The sequence below is a fragment of the Macaca mulatta genome, chromosome 7 (genome assembly GCF_049350105.2).
Source record: "Macaca mulatta isolate MMU2019108-1 chromosome 7, T2T-MMU8v2.0, whole genome shotgun sequence".
Taxonomy (NCBI): domain Eukaryota; kingdom Metazoa; phylum Chordata; class Mammalia; order Primates; family Cercopithecidae; genus Macaca; species Macaca mulatta.
In genome coordinates, this window is record NC_133412.1 from 137930775 (window position 1) to 137950398 (window position 19624).

Consider the following 19624-nt stretch of genomic DNA (forward strand, 5'->3'; position numbering starts at 1 on the left):
ATTATCCTCTATGGGGATTCTTGGGCTCAATATCTACACTTACAGAAACTTGTGACCCAGTCCTACCTCCTCTTATCTCTCCCAACTCACTTCTTTCAAGATAGCCACTGCCCTCCTCTCCCAGAATAAGTAACATTTTATGGCAGTTGAGTTGAAAAGTTGGATGCCCAATTTCTCTTCTGCCATGAGGACTTTTGCAGAATATCTACAGTAACTTCTCTCTTCTCTGATGAAAACTGCAGGAGGTAGTGAGGTCTCAACATTGGAAATAGTCAAGAATAGACTGGAATAATTTATTTGGCATCATCATTGAAATTATATTTATAATGTAATAACTGATTCGGAAAAGATTTTAAAAACCCATCAGATAATGGGTTGATGGGTGAACTTTCCAATGGAGGGATCAAGTTTTCAACACCCAAACTCACTGATGAATCTTAGTATCACCAAGAACAGGACAATCAGACACGTGTTCCTCCTGACATGCCACAACGTGAAGGACATCATGACCTATGATGTTCTTGCCAAAAAAGTTGAACCTGAATTTATTAATAATTAAGCTTTAGAGCTAACTTCCCATTTATAGGAATTATAGGAAATCAAGATAAATAACCACATGAGGAAGCAAAGAAACAAACCCAGAATGTAAGGCATTCTGCAGACAACTGACTCAGCTTCTTCAACAAGTCAGAGGCATTAAAACAGACAAAAAAGAGGCAGGGAGTGAGGACTGCTATAGATCAAGAGACTCAGGAGATATTATAATCAAATATAATGCACCTTGTTTGGATCTTGAATTTTAAAAAAAACACATTTACGAGGCAATCAGGGATATCTGAATTACAGATTCAATATTGATTGGTACCTAGGAATTAGTCAGTTTTGTTAGATGTGATCATGGCATTATGGTTATGTAAGAAAATGAGGTTTTTTTTGCAATGCTCAAAAATGTAGTGGGGGACATGACATGATGTCTGGGATTTGCTTAAATGTGCTTCAGCAAAATAAGAAGCAGATGAAACAAGTGGGAAACCACTTGTTGGTTATTGGCTTGGAGTGATCTACTTATGGGGGTTCATGATTCTATCCTCTCTACTTTTTATGCTTGAAATTTTGTATAATAAAAACTTTGATAAAATTGGCAGTTAATAATAAATTAAATTTGTAAAATACAGTCATATGCCCTAGGCACAACTGGAACCTAGAATAAAAGTCAACCCTTTCCCATGGTCCTAAGGTCCTTCCCATCTTCTCCAAGCTCATCTCCCCACACCCCCTACAGGTAACCTGCCAGCCTTCTTTCAGTTCTTCAAACTTGAAATGTCCTCCCCAGCTCAGGGCTCTTGTGCATGCTGTGCCCACTGCCCCAGACACTTCCTGGAGCATCTCTGCATGTCTGGCTCCTTCTCATTCCTCAGGTCTCTTCTCAGACATGGCTTTCTTGTAGAAGTCCTCCCTGCTCACCTTCTCTAAGGTAGCTCCCCGCTCTGTTAGCCTCAGTCTTTTTGACAATCTGCTTAACTCTATAGAACTTATTATAATTGTAATTATTCATGTATCTGTCTGTTTTCTCTTTTTTTTTTTCTTTATGCCTAGACTATAGCCTCCTTACATGCAGCAGCCATGTCTGTCATGTCTGTCTTTTTCATTATTGTACTCCAGTGCCTAGTACTTGGCCTGGGACTTAGTAGGTGCTCAGTAAATATTAGCCTCATCCTACAGACCTGATCTCAAACTCTGGAGTCTTTTTATTTATTTATTTATTTTTATTTTATTTTTTGAGACGGAGTTTCACTCTTGTTGCTCAGGCTGGAGCACAGTGGCACGATCTCGGCTCACTGTAACCTCTGCCTTCTGGAGCCTTTTTAAAGCCTTCTATCCCATCATATTCCCTGACCCACATACTCAGTTATCCCATGTACATGTACTGACTGTTTATTCAATATTTATTCATCACCAAGGCTAGTCATTAAGCCTCTGGCAGGGTCTTTCATTCATCATTTCTTTATGTTTTAAAATTCTACTTCACTCAGGCCCTCATCTCTTCCCACTTGGTCCATCTCTGTCTGTACTCAGTCCCTTCACAGTCCCTCCTGCATGGCCCCTCATGCTGACACACCCCCACTCTGTAAGCTTTCAGCAGTGCAGTCCAATCCAAAGTCCTGCACCATTTGGTGCTGAGCTCACACTCTCCTTTATGTGAACTCTGCTTTAGTCAGGAGGGCTCACATGGCCCCTGTCCCCACCATGGTGTCATGTGCCTTGACAACTTTATTTATGCCATATCCCATCCCCTGATATTTAGCTACCTCTCCCATCCCCTTAAAATTTAAAACAAATACAATTTTCAAACATTTAGAAACACATGTATATCATGTTCTCAGAATCTGAGTGAGGTTGCCTTTTCCCCCCATCCAACCCCACGGATCCCCGGCTGCCTCTTTTCCCCCTCAAGTGGAGGGGGCAGGCAAGATGGGCTCAGGGAAAGCTGGTGGTGACCCATGCACTGACTCCCCCTCCTCAGTCTCACTTCCTCCCCACCAACCTCACTGCCACTTCCTCCCCACCAACCTCACTGCCACTACCAAGGGAGGTCAGATCTTTGCATTCCTTCCTGCTGCCCATTCCTCAAATCCTGGGAGAAACATGAATCTCTAGCTTTTTCTCTCTTCTGCATTTTCAGATGCACAGGTCTTTCCCATCTTTAGCAAAAGTCCTTCTTGCCATCTTCTCTCTCCTTTCTTTCAGAGCCAAAATTCTTGACAAAGTTGCCAAGGACATGAACGAGTAATTCATAGAAGTGAAAACCTAAAAAGCTAAAACCCTAAGAAGAGATACTCAAGCCCATGAGTAACCTGAGAAATGCAGATTAAAACAAGGAGACCCCACAGGCAAACATTAGCAAGCTGGGTCATGCTGAACGTAGACGCTGATGTGGAAAGGGGCTGCCTTGTGCACTGCTGGTGGGAGTGTGGACTGGCCCAGCCATTCTGGCAGGCTGTCTGCCAGGACTCAGGCAGGCTAAGTGTGACTCTACTCGCACAGGCCTAGAAGAGGACATATGCCAGAATGTTTACTGAGGCATTGATTGTGGTGACTGGCAGGTGGAAATAACCTGTGTGTCCACCACTGGGGCAGGGCCAGGTAAAATGCGGTGAATGAACACGTGGAGGACACATGGCAATGCTGGGGGATCATAGAAACAGTGCTGAACAAAATACATAGGAAACAGAATGAGATCTATAACATCATTGGCATAATTTAAAAATATGTGCATATAAGCCAATACCCATACAAGGACATATGCAAATTAAAGGAAAACTCTTAAACACATAAAAATGGTTGTCTTTATGTGGAGTGAAGAGAATAGAAAAGGAAAATGGAAATAAAAGGAAATCAATCAATCAACCAACCACAGAGAAGGGCCTTGCCTGGAAAATGATGATGAACTGAGAAGTATGATGACCTCAGCCCTCCACTCCAGAGGTGAAAATAGATACAGTGTACTTATCTATATTCATGGTAGCTTCTAGCTTCTTCATCCCATCCTCAAGTCACTCCTCAACTCACTGAAATCTAGCTTCCATGAAGCTATTCTTGCCAAAATAGCTGATACCTCCCTTCCTTGTTACTTAAAGCAGGAGATGCTTTTCAAGTCTTATCTTACTTAGCAGCATTAGGCTCTGTTGGCCATTCCAAAATTTTCTGAAATCATTTCCTTTGTCTTCCAGGACATGCTCCTTGTTCCCTTCTTAACTTTCTGGCCCTTCCTCCTTGGCCTTCTCTGTGGGCTACTCTTCCTTGGCCTGTCTCTTAAATAGTGATGGTCCCCAAAGTTATCTCCTGGGCCCCTCCACTTCTTCCTCGGTCTACACACTGTTCCTAGGCTATTTCCTTCACTCCCATGACTTGAATTACCATCTTATGCTAATGACTTTCAAATATTCTGAATCCATCGTGTCTACCCGCCTTCAGAACATCCACCTAGAAGGCCCACAAGTCCCTCATGTTTACCCTAACCCCCAGTGGAATCTATCCTCATCCTTTTCCCATTTTTCCTGCCATGCTTCCTGTCTGTCAACATCCCAGTGGCCCAAACCAAAACCTCAGACCATGCTCCATGCCCTTCTTCCGTCTCATCACACCAGCCCTTTTTCTATCTCTCCAATCTCTGTTCTTCTCCATCTCCACTGCTCCCCACACTTCTGGCCACTGCCTTCTCAAGTCTAGTGGTTTCTGCTGGTCTTTGTATCTATATTTGTTCTTTGGCCTACCACACAAGCCCATTTTCCACACTGAAGCCAGAAAGGCCATCCTAGAATACAAAGATGACATCACTTACATACTTTAACAGCTCTTCTCTATCTCAGAAGGGAGTTTAAAACCCATAATAAATCACAGACAAAGCCCTTTGTGATCTAGTCCCTCCCTGATTACTATTTCCATCCAATCCTTCCCCCCAACTTCTCCAATCCTACATTCAGCCATAGGAACTCCATTTAGGTCCCTGGCTCTCTCTGAACATGTTATTTGCACATGCTGTTCCCTAAGCCCGAAAAATCCTTGCTCCTTTACAGAATAATTTCTTCTCTATCAGAACTCAGCCCAGCCTCATTTCCTTCAAGAAACCTCCCACCTCTGCTGGGTGTGGTGGCTCACGCCCATAATCCCAGCACTTTGGGAGTCCAAGGCAGGTGGATCACCTGAGGTTGAGAGTTCGAGACCAGCCTGGCCAACATGGTGAAACACAGGCTCTACTAAAAATACAAAAATTAGCTGGGCATGGTGATGCACACCTGTAGTGCCAGCTACTCGGGAAGGCGGAGGTGGGAGAATCACTTGAACCTGGGAGGCAGAGGTTGCAGTGAGCCAAAATTGGGCCATTGCACTCCAGCCTGGGTGACAGAGCAAGAGTCCATCTCAAAAAAAAAAAAAAAAAAAAAAGGAAAAAAAAAGAAACCTCCCACCTCTACCACCATCCCCTGCAGCAGGCAGAGGTGGGGTGTTTCTTTAGTGTTCCCATCACACTCGTGCTCATCTTCATCAATGCACTTGCCACACTGTAGCATCACAGTCTAGTTCTCTGTCTCTCCCAGACTGACTGTAAGCTACCTGAGGTCAGGGACCATCCATATTCATTCTTCTTATCCCAACAGCCCAACGTAATGCCAGGTACATGAAATGAGCTAAAGATCGTTTTTGAAAAAATGGATGAGAATTGAGAAATGCAGAGTGCTGCTCCTTAAGAAGATAAAAGCAGTTCCCACAGAGGACACACCATGTGGAGGCCAATTTGGAGGTCAAGGTGGCAAGAAGGTTGGAAGCATAGCATGTTGCAGTAGCACTGTAGATTCATCATCAATGCCCTGACATTGTCCCTGTCACTCCTCCTGCCTCAACCACACATTGTTTTTTTGTTTCTTTTTTGAATTGGAGTCTCGCTCTGTCACCCAGGTTGGAGTTCAGTGGTGTGATCTTGGCTCACTGCAACCTCCGCCTCCTGGGTTCAAGCAATTCTCTTGTCTCTGCCTCTTAAGTAGCTGGGACTACAGGCGCCCGCCACCATGCCTGGCTAATTTTTGTATTTTTAGTAGAGACGGGGTTTCACCATATTGGTCAGGCTGGTCTTAAACTCCTGACCTCAGATGATCCACCTGCCTTGGCCTCCCAAAGTGCTGGGATTACAGTTGTGAGCCACCATGACTGGCTCAACCACACATTGTTAACCACCTCTTCCTCTCCTGCTAGACGGTGTGGCAAAAGGGATGGGCAGTGGCAACAGGGCCCAAATTCCTACCAACTCTACAAATCTTTTTTTTTTTTTTTTTGAGACAGGATTTCAATCTCGTTGCCCAGGCTGGAGTGCAGTGGCACGATCTCCACTTACTGCAATCCCTGCCTCCCAGGCTCAAGCAGTTCTCCCACCTCAGCCTCCCAAGCATCTAGGACTACAGGCACGTGCCACTATACTCGGCTAATTTTTGTATTTTTTGTAGAGGTGGTGTTTCACCTTGTTGGCCAGGCTGGTCTGGAATTCCTGATTCAAGCAGTCCACCCACCTTGGCCTCCCAACGTGCTGGGATTACAGGCATGAGCCACTGTACCCAGCCTGAATCTCTACAAATCTTGAAATCCCTTAGGACAGCTTTGACACAACCCACACCTCAATTTCCTCACCCAAAAAATTGATAAAAGCAGCAGCTTCACATGCAGAACTTTTCTAGACAGGGAAGCCCTACCTTACTTAGTTGAGAAGTCTTTTATAGTTTCTTTCTCGTGTCACAGAAATGTCAGTCTTAGAATGGTTTCCAAACAAAAAGAGCTATTTTAAAAGTCTAACCTATAAATAATATATAAGTTATGGGTGCCAATTTACTTATTCATTCATGTTAGAGCTTTCAAAAGAATTAAGTGAAATTTTATCTTTTAAAAGTTGCTGGGGCCCACAAGGACTCCTGAGGGAACAGGGCCTGGCTAGAGGTTTTCTCATCCCTGGCCAGCATGCCTAGCCTGACTCAGTGGGGCTGTCCCCTGGGAACATTTGGGAAGGTGCTTGAAAGAGGCAGCTTTGGTACTGAGCAAAATTAAGTCCAGCTTCTTCAGGCCCTGCAGAGTCCATTCTCTTTTTCTGAAACAGAGTCTCGCTCTGTCACCCAGGCTGGAGTGCAGTGGTGCAATCTCTGCTCACTGAAACCTCCACCTCCTGGGTTCAAATGATTCTTCTGCCTCAGCTTCTTGAGTAGCTGGGATTACAGGCACTCGCCACCTTGCCCATCTAGTTTTTGTATTTTTACTAGAGACAGGGTTTCACCATGTTGGCCAGGTTGGTCTCGAACTCCTGACCTCAGATGATCTGCCTGCCTCGGCCTCCCAAAGTGCTGGGATTATAGGCGCGAGCCACCTCACCCAGCCCAGAGTCAGTTCCTGGTGTGCACAATCTCCCAGGTCTGCAGGGAGAGCAGCATTCCACCATTAGAGTCGATTCAGCCCTGTGGTGGGCTCTGCTGACAGGCAGCCACCAGCTACCAGCTCCTGCTGTCCCTCTGCTGCTCAGGAAAGATACGTGGCTCTTTATAGGATTGTGTTGCAGAGCTCAGAGCTAGAAAGGGAATCTGAAACATACTAAGGCCTTTATGTATATTGTTCCATTGAATACCCACCCATACTCAAAAACTGTTAGATATTATTATTGTTATTACTGCCATTATTATTCCCATTCTATCCAAATAGAAGACCTAAGTTGAAATCCTGTCCTACTTAGCAATGATGTGTTCTTCTACAGCTCACTTAATGACTCAGTACCTCAGTTTCCCTACCTATAAAATGAGATTGGTGGGGTCTACCATTATCCATATTCTGCTTTCTGCACGCACAGCTTGGAGGCACCTTCCAGTTGTCCTTGCAGTTAGGTGAGGCTGTGAGGTTGAATGAGCAGAAATGATGTTCACCACTTCAAGGTCTTAGCCATAAAATCTTTCCCATCATTCTTACTCTTTGCTCTAAATTCCTAGAACCTAGAGGATGGGCCATAAGGTGGAAAGAACTGAATTTCCTGGATGACTTTCAGGAGCAAAGCTTCCCCCTCGATTTACACTGATATACTAGCCTATGATTTGAGCAAAAGATAAAATTTCATTTTGGAGTCTTTATTGGAGCAGTTAGGGTGCCCTAATTAATACACTCACCACCTACCACATAAAGCTGCTGCACAGATTAAATGAAGTTATATGAAAATAATGTATAAACTGTATAGTAACAGATTGCCTCAGGGTATTATTTACAAATAACATACAATGTCTCTCGGTATTGAGTTTGTGGGTCTGCTCAATATGCTGTCATGGCAAAATGGAAAAAAGGGTACGGTCGGTGGGGTTTATTGTCATTTCCCCATCGCCCCTTCTGTGACCCTCTTTCTCCTTCATCCCTGCCTCAAACATCCCTGCCCTCCTAACCTCCAAGTTGACTGACTCAAGCAGTGCTCCTTCAGACCTAGCGGTTATCCTACTTCGAAACAAAATTGACTTTGACAACCTAATTTCCTTTCGTTGTAAACTCCTTGAAGGGAAGGATGCCATTTTCACCTGGAGGTCTTAAAAGTGCCTTGCACATGGTAGGTACTCAATCAGTACATGTTAATTGGATGGAACAGATGTAACTATCCACCTTCCTAAGGAGCCAGAGTATCCCTCTCAGGGAACACATCTGAATAAAGGCCTATGGAAATATAATATATTACTCAAAGGAGGGACATCTTTTGCAAGAGGAAATTTAGGAGCCAAATCAGGCTAATGGGTGAGAAATGGCTGGTCAGACAGGCTCTTCAGCACCTTCAAATCATGCAAGAAAGGCAGCTGTCTATTGCAGCTACAGAGAAAATGAGCTCTTCCCAGAGAATCCCTGAAAGATGCAGACTTCTCAATGTATAACTTGTGCTAGGAGGCAGACCCTTGGCAGGGGAAAGAAGCTGTCCAAGGTTAAAGAATGTGCTGGGGAGGGTGTCAGAATGAAGTCCAGATTTCCTGTCTCCTGGAGGCTCAGACCTCTTATTCTCACTGCTGGCCTCTTCATAACCAAGAGATTTGATAAATTTTCCAACCCTATTCTAGCATCTTGTATTTAATTATGGAATCAAGACAAGCACTCACAAGTAGGTTGACACTTTTATGTACTCATGAATTCAAGTATTTACTCAACAACAGCAACCTACAGCCTATTACATCCTTACCTATAAATATAAGAGAAAATGGGCAAGATCTAAAAACATTAAAGAAAGAAACCGAAGATCTAAATAAATGGGGAAATATACCATGCCTAGGGATTGGAAGAATCAATATTGTTAAGATGTCAATTCTCTCTAAACTGATCTATAAACTCAAAGCAATGCCAGTCAATATCCTAGGAGAACTGTTTTTGATAAATCAGCAAGCTGATTTTTTTTCAATTTTTACTTTTTTGAGACGGAGTTTTGCTCTTGTTGCCTGGGCTGGAGTGCAGTGGTGTGATCTCGGCTCACTGCAACCTCTGCCTTCCAGGTTCAAGCGATTCTCCTGCCTCAGCCTCCCGAGTAGCGGGAATACAGGTGCCTGTCACCACGCCCAGCTAATTTTTGTATTTTTAGTAGAGATGGGGTTTCACCCTGTTGGCCAGGCAGGTCTTGAACTCCTGACCTCTGGTGATCCACCCGCCTTGGCCTCCCAAAGTGCTGGGATTACAGGCGTGAGCCCCCGCGTCCGGCCAACAAGCTGATTTTTAAAATTTCTATGGAAAGGCTAAGAAAATAGAATAGACAAAGCCATTTTGAAAGAAAAACCAAACTGGAGGACTTACATTACCTGATTTCAAGACTTACCACAAAGCTACGGTCATCAAGATAGAATAGTATGGCAAGAGGATAGACATATATATCAATGGAATAGAGTCCAGAGATAGATTGACATATATGGCCAATTGATTTCCAACAGAGGTACAAAAACAACTTGATGGAGAAAGGATAGTCTTTTTAACAAATTCCACTGGAACAACTGGATATCCATATGCAAAAAAAGTGAACCTTGACCCATACCTCATACCATGTACAGAAATTAATTCAAAATGGATTATTGATCTAAATATAAAACCTACAACCATAAAATTTCCATTAAAAAAATCAGAAGAAAATCTTTGTGACATTGGGTTAAGCAAAATATTTTAAACACTAAAAGTATAATCCATAAAAGATCAGGTATCATAAAAGAAAGATTTGATCAATTTGACCACCAAAATTAAAAATGTATGAAAATACAAGCCCTAGACTAGGAGGAATGTTTGCAAAACATGTATCTGATAAAGTAGTTGTATTCAGAATATATAAAAAACTCAAAACTCATCAATAAAAAAATCTCAATTTAAAATGAGCAAAAGATTTGTACAGATGCTTTACCTAAAAAAGAAATATAATAACAAATAAGCACATGAAAGTGTGCTCAAATTCATTTGTCATTAGGAAAATGTAAATTAAAACCACAGGTAGACACCACTCTATATCTATTAGAGTGGCTTTAAAAAAAAAAAAGTTCTGCAGTTTCTTGTAAAGTTAAACATACCATATTTACCATATGACTAGCAATTCCATTCCCAGGTACTTACCTGAGAGAAATGAAAACATGTTCACACAAAAGCCTCTATGCAAATATTTAGGGCTGGGCGCAGTGATTCACGTCTGTAATCTCAACACTTTAGAGGGCAAGGTGGGCGATCACCTGAGGTCAGGAGTTTGAGACCAGCCTGACCAAAATGGTGGAACCCCATCTCTACTAAAAATACAAAAATTAGCCTGGGGTGGTGGTGTGTGCCTGTAATTCCAGCTACCCGGGAGGCTGAGGCAGTAGAATTGCTTGAACCCGGGAGGTGGAGGTTGCAGTGAGCCAAAATCACGCCACTGCACTCCAGCTTGGGCGACATGAGTGAAACTGTTTCAAAAAAGAAAAAGAAAAAAAAGCCTCTATGCAAATATTTATAGTGGCTTTATTTATACTGACTAAAACTTGGAAACAACCTAAATGTTCATCAGATTGGCGAATAGATAAACCAATTGTGGTACACTTACAAAATGGACTACTATTCAGTGGTAAAAGGGTAAGAATTGATATATACACAACATGAATGTATCACATATGCATTCTGCTAAGCAAAAGAAGCTGGACTGAACAGCCTGCTCACTGTCTGATTAAATGTATATGCTGTCCTAGAAAAGGCAAAACTATAGGGACAAGAAACAAATCAGTGGTTGCCAGGGGTTAGGATTGTAGGGTTGGGGAAATAGGTTGACAGAAAGGAGCATGAGGGAATTTTGGAGGTTGATTTTGATGGTGGTGATACAACTATATATATTTGTCAAAATCTATAGAAATTTGTGAATTTTACTGTATGTAAATTATGCTTTGATAGACATAAAAGTAACATATTAAAACTAAAAATATAAATAAACATAAATGAAAAGATTAAAAGCAAATAATTATGGAGCACTTACTACCTGGCAGTCCCATTGCCATAAACTGCTCTGATGAGAAAAATGTCAAATAATTGTCGTAATTTATTTTTAAATAATGCAAGATTTTTCTTGAGCAAGATTCTATAGTGGAAGTTTATGAATTATTTCCTAAGGTTGCCTAACACATGGTATATTAATACCAATGATACAACAAGATAGAGCTATGCAAGTGTCAAGAGAGAGGCATAAATAAGTGCCACAGAATTTCAGAGTCAGAGAGAATACTTAAAGCTACAGAAATTAAAGAAGGCTTCATGGAAGACACGGCGTCTGAGCTGGGTGCTGATAAAAGAGAATGATGATCTTTATTGTCTATGTAAACAATGCCCATCAGAAAGTTATCTCCTGCAATTTCTCTCTGATCTGCTTATGACCCTGTGAGACAGGTAGGAAAGGTACTATTAATTTCAGTTTCAGTTAAACAAACTAAGACTTAGAGATCAAGTTCCTTTCTTGGCAGAACCAACGCTTGAACTCATGTCTTCTGAGAGTTTGTTATGTGTTCTGCTCCATGATGTTCCCATTCAGAAGAAAAACTCTGCCTTTTCAGAAGATGGGGAAAGACTGCTAATGGCCCATTTCCACCTTAGGATCCCTCCAAGTGAATCAGCTACTTCTCACCTTTCTCCTGGCCATTGAGAATACCCCACGAGGCTAACATCATTATTTGAGCCTTTCCTGCTTATGAAAGCAAAAGCCAAGAGAGTAAAGACTTTTTGTGACATTTGTTTAGCTTCATGCTTTAAAGGTCTCAAAGTATCTTTTATAAATGCTAAAAAAGCAAAAGTCTTGAAAGTTACAAGGACTGCTGCAAAGGCATGGTCAAATATGTAATTCTGAAATCATGTAAGATGCAACCTCAGAACTTGTGGAGTGAATTATTAAAGCTGCACTCATTATTGCAGTGGACCAGTTCCCCAAAAGAACTATGAGGCTATTCTAAGAAGCTTCTTGCTACCTGAAGGAGAGAACATATTCACACACCTCACCTGGCTGAGCTGTGACCCACAGAGCCCTTTCTTCACCATCCCTTCACATTTGACACACACGTACTGAGCTCCTTACTTCTGGAGTCTGTCGATGTGATCAACATTGGGCTACACAGAAGGGAGATCAGCAATAGAGCAGAGTCCTCTAGGGAGGAGACCACAGGACAGAGAGGTGGATAGGGCCTGTAGAACTTGCTGCTATTGCCATACAAGACAGTACCATTATAAACATCAATTTAATTATCCAAATATTTCCCAAAGGGATGCTATATATGTGTTCCTTATCCTCAAGGAGCTTACAGTCAGGAAGGTAATTTAAACATTTCTTATTGGCACAGCTGGAAAAACTGCTTCTCTCTGTGCTTCAGTTTCCTCACCCAGTTAATAGGAAGTAAATTTCTCCAGCTATGAAGCTATTGTCATTGTATATTTACTGAGAGTTTACCTTGTGCCTGGCATTGGATTTTGTAAACCCCATTACATCGTCTCCTCAGAACAACCCTGAGTGCAAGCCACTCTCCTTATCCCTATTTTATAAGTTAGGAAACTGAGGTTAGAGGGTTCAGTGACTTGCCCCAGCACATCAGCCTGTAAATGACAGAGCCAGGATTCAAACACAGGCAGTATGGGTCAGAGCCCCTGCCCTTACCTCCTGTGATCACTGCCCTGTCAACCGAGCCAGACCCAAGCCCTCTGCAGGAAGGAATGTGGAGATCAAAGGAGTGGGGAGGTTATAAACAGTTTTTAAATCATCTGAGACGAATTCTTCCACTTCCAGCTCAACACCAGGCAACAAGAGCATCGAGAAAGGCAACAGGAAAGAAAGATGATCTGCGCTGGAGGCCCAAAAGGCTCTTTAGGGTCACAGCTAATCCACACCCTGAGATTTCAAAACACAGAATGCACTGGGTCTCTAGCCTGCGTCAGATCCACATTTCTTGTGAGGATTGCCAAGCACTTTTTCCCCGAAATCAACACAGACGTAGAGAAGATAGGAAAGCATTGTGGGTAACATTCCCAGGACAGACCAGTGGCAGAGTCAGAGGGAAATGTCTATGTCCAATCTCCCAGCTGCCCTCTGACATCCCACTTTTTTTGGGGGGGCGTCTTTCTTTAACACAGCACATATTTACCTATATGCAGAAGGGAAACCCCAGTGTATGGAACTAGAAGAGGGTTTCTTGCAGAAGGTGTCCCAAGGTGTCGCAGTTTGATAACACTTTCCTCATATCTGTTAAAGAGTGCGGCAAATGTTATCTGGAAGCACCCGGGACAAGAGCACCCCCAGTTCTGAGCACTGTAACTGGGCTACTCAGAAGTTTCACTGAACGGCACGTCAGTGCCTTACCAATAGTCACACTGAGCTGCTTGCAAAGTAACTGCCGCCACATTCCTCTCTTAAAGTGGCCTGATTCCAAACAACTTGCCTAGAGCAAGGGGCAGAAGAGCTGCCAAGTGCCTGCCGTTCCCAGGAAGGCACGTGTGCGGGGCCATGGTGGTGGACACATAAGCCAGCATAGGTCATTTGAAAGGTGCAGAGAAGTGAGTGGTCATTGCTAAAATAGTCTGCAAGCAACTCTAAAACGCTTGCCACACCTCATTTCCTAGTACATGGTAGCAGTACTCCTCCATTCAGCAAGGGCTGGAGCCAGTTTCCAGAAAGAGCCAGAGGATAGCAGGCAGGGGATTTCATGGCAGAAATAGTATTCTAAGGTGACTTTGATCTGGGGACGTGAACCAGGCAGTACGGCGTAGTGGTTAGGTATATCTGGAGTTAGAATGCCTGGGGATGTCTCCAGACTTAGCCACTTAGTAACTGGGAGGCCCTAGGCCATTTAGTTAAAGTCTGTAAGCCTCTATTTCTTCATCTATAAGATGAAGTTAATAATAGTCATCAGCTCACAGCACTGCTGTTTGGATCAAATGAGATAATGTATTTAAAGTCCTTAATAGAGTGTCAGGCAAGGAGTATACAGGCTCTGAACCTGTGTGGTCTACAAACATTGCTCTAAGGCTGCTGCTGTTTCCACAGCCCAGAAGAACAAATTGTTAGCCCCGTTTGTGCCTCAGTTTCTCCAATTATAAAACGGCAACTACACCCCCCTCTACTTGTGGCACTTAAAAATGGGGACATATAGGCTGGATGCAGTGGCTTATGTCTGTAATCCCAACACTTTGGGAGGCCAAGGCAGGAGGATCACTTGAACCCAGGAGTTTGAGACCAGCGTGGGCAACATAGAGAGACCCTGTCTCTATAAAAAATAAAAAATTAGCCAGGCATGGTGGCAGACACCTATAGTCCCAGCTATTTGAGAGGCTGGGGTGGAAGGATCACTTGAGCCTGGGGTTGAGGCTGCAGTGAGCTGTGATCACACCACTGCACTCCAGCCTGTGTGACAGAACGAGACCCTGTCTCAAAAAAAAAGGGGTAGGGGAGACACGTAGAAGTAGAAAATTTTTAACGTCAGACGTAGGCTATCTAGCGTCTACATGGGTAATGGCCATCTTGCCCTTTTTGTGCATCTGTGTAGATTCTGTAAATACTGGATGACAGGTTTCTGATGAAAACAAACAGCCTGTATTTTGTGCTTCTCAAGGCTTTTACAGGTCCAGGAGAAGACATGGGGAAGCAACCACATCTCTACTGTGATGCCTGAGACACGTCTACAGAAGAGATGCTCAGGGCAGGATGCCGAGCGGTCACACAGTTACTACTCAAGCTCTGTCACGTTGTTGCCCCCTCCTTTCCCTCCAAAAAAATAGGAAAAGATGTTTTTATATTTTATTAGGAAAAAAAAACCTAAACCAATGTTTGAATGTTTACCACCGTTCTTCACAACAAGCAAAACAGTAAACTCCTTACTCTCTCATTTCCACTTGGTCACGGCCCTATTGCAGCTCCCTTGTTTCCATCACAACCCTTAGTCTCTGGTGCTAGGAAAAAAAGGCATGAGTGTGACATTTTGTCAAGAGTTAGGACAGGCTTTAGGCTTCCTCCAGCAGCTGCCTTCTTTGGATAAAGGCCATCAGCTGTCAAGCCAACCTGAGGAGCAGGACTGGGAGAGAAGAGTGGGTGTGCACAGACAGAATGCTGCCTGCTCACCTTGGCAACACCCCTTGCCAGGCTTGGAGCACAGCAATAGTCACCACCTGCTCTGAGCATTAGCCCATGCGCCTTGCCCTGAACCATTCTGTGCTCAATGCAGAATTTACCCATTCTCCTGACTGGACTGTCTAAGCACCATCACCACCACTAGCCTCCCATCCCAGCACAGAGCTGTGCATTAGCCTATGTTCAGATAGGACCATAGTTAATTTGGGATATTTCCTTTCAGCCACCCTAATGTGTTTTATTAAATTGTTTTTAATTATAAAAGTGACATATACCAGATCTTTAGCAAATCCCAACAAAAAAGGTTGCAGTTGAGATCCAACAAGAGTGGACCTACCCGTCCTCAAAATGGTACATCCAGTCTGGGTGGAGAATCTTCACGAAGAATGTGATGGCCATGATCTCCAAGAGTGCTTAGCAGGAGTCATGGAGAAAAAAAAAAAAGAGAGAGCTAGAAAGCCCAGCCTGTCTTTATTATTATAGTTACCCTTGACTGCCAGCAAATGCATGTCCTCGGTTGTGAATTATCCACCTGTGTGTGAAGAGACCAGGTCCCAACACAAAATAGGAATTTACATCTCCAACAATAGACATTTGTAGAATACCATCACCCCCAACAACAATGAAACAACCATGATTAGTGAGTACCTAGCACCATGCTAAGTGCCTGACATACACACCGCCTTTCATCATCGGTGCTCTCCTGTGAGTGATTTCCACTTCTCCATGTTATAAATGAAGAAACCGAAGCTCACAGAACTTAAGCTACTTGCCCAAAGGCACACAACTGTGAGAAGCCTGATGCTGGTCTGACAGCAGAACTTGAGGATGAATTGTCTCTAATGATAAATTTCAGCTTTGTTAATAACAGTCCAGCAATTCACGTTAACATTTAGCAGGGCTTTAATTGAAAAGTAACATGAAGAAGAGGCTATGACTTCCCATGAACATCTACTCTCTGTAAGTCAGATTTACTCTTCTCCCCAACTCCCTATCCCGTTTCTACTAAAAATAGCCCAACACTTCCAAAATACATCCAAATCACATTCCAGAGATTCGACCTGATCTCAGTGTCTGGAAAGATGTCTGCCTCCCATTCCCTTTGTGACCGCAGCATGCAACTTTGGAGATGGAGAAGAAGATGATCTTCCTAAAACCTCTGAGCATTTCACGTCATTAACCTGACCAGAAATAAGACCCAGAATCCCAAGTCTTTGAGCTCTTGCTCTCACTGCATACAATACTCCCCTGTTAAAGACAGAGATGGACATGGAAAACAAGCAAAGCACTGAGAAATGAAAGATCCAAAGTAATCCATAACCAAACCAGGCTAGACTGGCTATACAGAATCAGCTCCTCCTATCCTCACTATCTGGGCATGGCAGAACTAGCCTGCTCCCTGTCATTATCTCTTTTGTGCCCTACACAGTTTGCTACACCCATTACATGTGGACATCCTTATCAGAAAATAGCCACTTAGCAAGTTTTTTCCTTTGAACAGAAGTAGCCGCTTAGCCCGCCAAAAGATTGGTAGTTCTGTGTATGCCCATTGGTACAAACATCATAAACACAGATGTAAAGCTCATGAATACAGAACAGGCACTGGCTGTGTGGCACAAGTGGCTGTGTGTCTTTGGAAACTAAGTACCTATTTACAAGTTATAGTCTTAGCCCTTTGACGAAAATACCTACCACTCTCCTCATCCTCATCAATTACAAAAAGAGAACCAAACTGGAGTATGAGTGATGAATTCATCCAACAAATATCTTCTGAGCACTGCGTTGAACTCTCAAACTTAAAGTTTCACCAAACTACAGGACTCTAGAGATGAAAAGCAAAATGTTGTGACACCAGAATCAGGAGACAGCAGGATCACCCAACTTACAAAGCTGCCAAGCTGTACCAGCCTTTGACAATAAGAAATTATCATGTTTTAGGGAATCAGAAGTTTCCCTGTATGTTTCTCCAACTTTGTGAAATGAGTTCTGCCATGGGCTCGTCTATTCTCTTCATTGTTGAGCCAAATTATTTTCAACTCTTTTACAATTTTATCATTTTAATTTTTAAGCTCTGTGTGTGTTATTTATTAAATACATTTCATGGTGAGGCATTTCAGGCCAAAATTGATTTTCCAGAAAAAACCCACTCTACATTTTATGCATAAAGTAGGTAGACTATGGAGTTCAGATGAAATTTGTAATGACTTCATGGTCCTTAAAAGATTGAAAACCACCAGTCTGAAGCACTGTTGCAACCGCAGCCTAATGCACCCAGTGAAACACTAGATGCTACATTCCTGTATCACCACTGTGATCAGGATGAAAGCAGAGAACTGCTACTCCTGACCTGTGGTAAGTAACTTGATTATAATGCAACAGGATGACTGGAATTCCCTTCTCCCTACACAGAGAAGCCTGATCTCAACAACAGAACAAAGACTACACGGTAATTAAAAACCCTGCCCCAGAAGTAGAGTGGACTCATTTACCTTAAACCCTCTGAAAACTAATGCAGGAATAGAAAACCAAACACCGCGTGTTAGCACTTGTAAGTGGTGCACACTTTTACACGTTTACCTAGGTAACAAACCTACACATCCTGCATATGTACCTCGGAACTTAAAATCAAAATATAAAAAAGCCTCCAGTAGCTTGCAGTTGAGTATTTGAAAAGTTGTAAAAACAGGTTAGGCAGGAACGAGGAAAGGGAAGTACCTGGGGTTTTGTGGGAGCAGAGTAGACACACAGATGGCCTTCTGCAAGCGTAGAGGATGAGTGGGGATCAGAGCTGAGGCTTTAGGAGGAACAGGAGTTATCTAGGCACACTTGGGGGCGATGGAGAAGTGGAGGCAGGCACGACAGGCAAGTAAGAGGAAGGCATATGTGGAGGCATGGAAGGATGGAAGAAACAGCCTGGAGATCCCAGGAAACGGCTACGGGCTCAGAGAGGGGTGAGAGATAAGGCTGCGGGGGTAGGAGGAGCAGGGGGGATTGTAAATACCCCAAAGCTGGGTTATATATTATATAGGCTGCATGTACAAGGCTAACAGGGCCTCATACTTTGCAGAATGTGCTCAGCTAAAGAGACCAAGACAGCACAGAGCTGCAGAAAGCCTGCACAGATACAGAGAGAGAACACCTAGGCGCCTGAAAGGGCAGCAGAATGCATAGGTCGTCAGTATTTGTACCTGGATGACAGCACGAGGCAGATAAATGTATGCACCTGTGTTGTGGCAGCTGATTAATTCAATTAATATTTATTGAGCACCTGCAGGACTCATGGCAGCATACTGTGGGCAAAGAAAGACAGTGGCTCCCACCTTCAAGGAACTCATGATTTCATTACAGTAAGACAATGAGTTACTGTCACTGGGAGATGATAAAACTGAGTATATTCAGGTACTGTCTGGACCATATACATTCATGGCTTGTTTAAATTGGGTCTAAATATATGTTGGAAAGGGCCTTTGTCCCACTGATCCTTCACATTTTTGGATGCTAACAGTAGAAGAAATCAACTGAACTATCAGATTCCAATCTGCTCTACAGTTTAGCTGTTAAGGTGAGAGAGAACACAGCTCCTTCCGGAGCTCCTTTCATGGCCTTAGAGCAGAGGAGTGGTTCATGCGGGAAGGGAAGGTACTAGTACACCAGTAACATGGCATCAAGCTTGAGAGTGGTCCACAGCCAGCCCACTAAGCTATCAGGAGCCAGTCACCCACCCATAGTGCCTCCATCCTCATGTTTCTCAACAGTCATAAAAGCCCCTTGTCTATGTGTAGCTCCACCTCGGGATGTGATTTCCTCAGTTGTTCACCGACTTAGAAGCCTCAAGCCCAGTCAGTTCTTGGTCCAGGACCTAATCCTCAAAGCCTCAAAAAATTAAAACAGAATTTCACTAGGAAACAGTGACCCCAAAGGCCAGCGAAGAGAGCCCAGCTTGGCTGTGGTTTTTCCTAAAACACATCAAAGGCCAAAATCCTGGCCATGTGAAAACACACGCTCCATCCACATGAAAAAGAATGGGCAGAACAAATCAGGCAGCCCTCTTCCAAGTGTCATATCATGTCTCAGGCTAAGAGGACCCTGATGTGGGCATCTAGGGGAGAATTTTCCAACCTGTGTCCAGTGGGAATTGGAGGAGGGGGTAGATGAGTAGGGAAAAGCCTATTTATCTATCCTTCAGGTACCTTCCCAGGTTGGTGCTAGCTCCTTTCAAGCCACATTGGCTTTGTATCAGAAAGTCAACTCAGAAGAAGAAATCCAGGGCCTGGGAGCAACCACCACACTCCTAAGCCAGAACAGCAAGCAGGACTCCAGAAAGTCTGAGAGGAGAGCACTGACTACCATGAGACACCAGCCAGCTGGTGGGAAATGCTGACCTGTTATATTCCCTTCCTTTTCCAGCCAGATTCTAAATAAACCACTTGAAACTCATTGCAGAGTTCATGCCTAACACAGCATGCCACCCTTTGCTGTCGTGTCAGCCAGCAC

General features: G+C 43.4%; 1 protein-coding gene and 1 long non-coding RNA gene across 5 annotated transcripts in view; one reads left to right on the plus strand and one right to left on the minus strand.

The window, feature by feature from the left end:
* The window catches only part of SPTB (spectrin beta, erythrocytic), a 137615-nt gene that overhangs the window by 85297 nt on the left and 32694 nt on the right, over positions 1 to 19624 (minus strand). The window lies entirely within an intron of this gene.
* Positions 1741 to 6643, plus strand: LOC144330296 (uncharacterized). The gene is made up of 2 exons (XR_013396335.1): positions 1741 to 4740; positions 6051 to 6643. It is a non-coding gene; the product is annotated as an uncharacterized LOC144330296 (long non-coding RNA).